The sequence below is a fragment of the Calidris pugnax genome, unplaced genomic scaffold (assembly GCF_001431845.1).
Source record: "Calidris pugnax isolate Ruff unplaced genomic scaffold, ASM143184v1 scaffold111, whole genome shotgun sequence".
Classification (NCBI taxonomy): Eukaryota; Metazoa; Chordata; class Aves; order Charadriiformes; family Scolopacidae; genus Calidris; species Calidris pugnax.
This window is the reverse complement of record NW_015090872.1, coordinates 4629581-4631807: the sequence shown is the minus strand read 5'-3', so window position 1 is coordinate 4631807 and position 2227 is coordinate 4629581. Positions and strand designations below refer to the sequence as shown.

At 52.9% G+C, this 2227-nt stretch overlaps 1 protein-coding gene across 1 annotated transcript in view; it reads right to left on the bottom strand.

Moving 5' to 3' along the window:
- Nucleotides 1–689: 689 nt before the first annotated feature.
- The window catches only part of NPPC (natriuretic peptide C), a 3641-nt gene continuing 2103 nt past the window's right edge, over nucleotides 690–2227 (bottom strand). The window contains exon 3 of the mRNA XM_014945782.1: nucleotides 690–1142. The gene's annotated coding sequence lies outside the window, so the exon portion shown is untranslated. The remainder of the gene's footprint in view (nucleotides 1143–2227) is intronic.

Sequence of the window (2227 nt, the reverse complement as noted above, 5' to 3'; positions counted from 1 at the left end):
GCGCGGCTAAATAAATCTCTGCAGGAGGAAGGGACTTTACAGCTTAGTGGCCAAGGTTTGGCAAAGGGGAATATCAACAAGATGCTTCGGGAGCTGCTGGATCCCGGAATAACAACGCTGCCTCCGGGATAGAGCTCTGTCCCCACCGGCACAGCCGGGGGCCGTGTCCAGCGCTGTCTCGTTGTCGCTGTGGGCAGGGACTGCATCCCCATGCAGCGCCCAGCCACACACCTTTAGTTACGGGGTGAAATATGGACCCCAACCCTATGGGCTGGAAGTGGTAAAAAGGCATCTAGACCAAACGCTGCTCCTCTCGCATCGATACGGGGCTCGGCTGTCGAAGGGCTGAATTTTGGCAGGTGCCGAAGGGCTGATTTCAGCGGGTGCCATCCAGGATCCGGGCGACAGAGGAGTTCCCCGAGGCCGTGGCAGGGAGCTCAGCTGGGCTCCGCAGAGGTTTGCAGCCGCCCGCAGCGCCGGGCAGGATTCGGTCCCTCCCAGCATCACAGGATTGGGCACCAGTTTACTTTTGCATAAGGGATCAAAGCTTAAAATATCGGCTGGCTGTTCTCTCGCCCCTGACTTTTCTAAAGCATCTGAACAATTCCTTCTTTAACTCTGTTAAAATCAATCAACCTGACACTTAAATTGTATGTGGATTTGATAAATAAAGACAGGTTACAAAATGCCACACGGAATGATTTTTTTTTTCTTTTTAAAGTTTTTCAACTACTTAGGACAAAAAATGTTACAATGCTTGACTTTTCATTTAGTTACATAAATAATTTTTTTATAAATATCTCTTTATAAACAATATATAAATAGCTTTACAACATAAATACATTTATGCATGACATGAATTTACAAACAGCAACGTTATACAGCTGGCTTCATCAGTCTCTGGAAAAGCACTGTCCCTTGTCTCGGTGAGTGTTTGTATATATAATATATATAAGATAGAGAGCACTTTTTAAAAAAATAACAAAACCAAAACAGCTGGTGCCATGACTCCTCGTACCAAAAAGAAAAACACAGCCACATCTTTTGTCCGATCTGGGGAGGGTCTCTGCTCTTCTAGGCGTTGCCTGGGGGACGGCCCTGCCTGGCCACGGCAGGAGAAAATGGACTATGGATTCAAAGCCCTGCGAGGAACGAGAACAAAGTGCCTGTTAGTACTTTGCCATACAACACCCCTTGCCCCTCCCAAACTGAAACCCCGGCGAGAATAACCCTGGCGTGGGGAAGGGGGGATGCTGAAGTCCACAGAAAACCTCTCTGAGTTTTTTGCTCGTGCTGAAGCGAGGAGGAAGGTCACCCTTTGCTGTCTGGCATTGAGGGGAGAGGTGGAGGGGAGCGCGCTGCTCCTCCTGGCCCTGGCTCTAGCAGAAATCTTTTTATTCCTGATGAGAATTTAACAAGAGAGGATGGGTGTGAGCTGGTCCCACAGCCTGTTAGTACTTCTCGGAGCCCTGAACTGGGAGATCCCTTGGGAATGCTGAGGAGCTGCTACAGGAGGGAGCAGAGGAGCAGCATACATCCCTCTGGGCAGGGCCATGGACCACTGCTGCTGTCCTGTGGGCAACTGCTCTTCCCATTGCCCTGCAGAGCTGTGGGGGTCTGGATCCAGTCCCCTCTGTGCCCGATGATGTTACTGCAGGGCCAAGGCACGTCCCTTTGCGTGGGGCAGTGCTGTGCTGTGGCAAGAAGAGTGGCCTGGGCTGCAGTGGGCAAGCGCCTCCCCAGGTGTGAGTTCATCTGCTGGCAGGGACCAGGCAGCCCCCAGCACCCTCGGGGAGAGCTGGCAGGGGAAGCCTCCTGAGCTTCTCCCAGACTGGTCACTGTGGGGAAGTGATGCTTCTCTTGCCCCTGGGTCCCTAAGCACAGCGGCCATGGACTGCTGTGGGAAGAACTTCTCCCAGCTTCCCATAACTTGCTCGGATGCAAAGCCCGGGTCAGGAAAGTGCTGCCTTTGGGTGTCACCACAACTAGGAGACACCTGGGGAACTTGTATCGTGCTTCCCCTCGAATTCAATTAATTGGAGCACAGCTGAGCCAGGTACTCCCACTTGTACTCCCACCACGGGCACCTGGGGGGTACCTCGTCCTCCTGAGACAGGTCCATGGGTCACCTGTGTCTAAGCGCAGGAGTAACTGGGAACGTACGGCTGCACTGGAGCTCCTCCCGCATCCTCCCCGCAGCCCGAGGGGCTGGGCTCACCCTGACCTA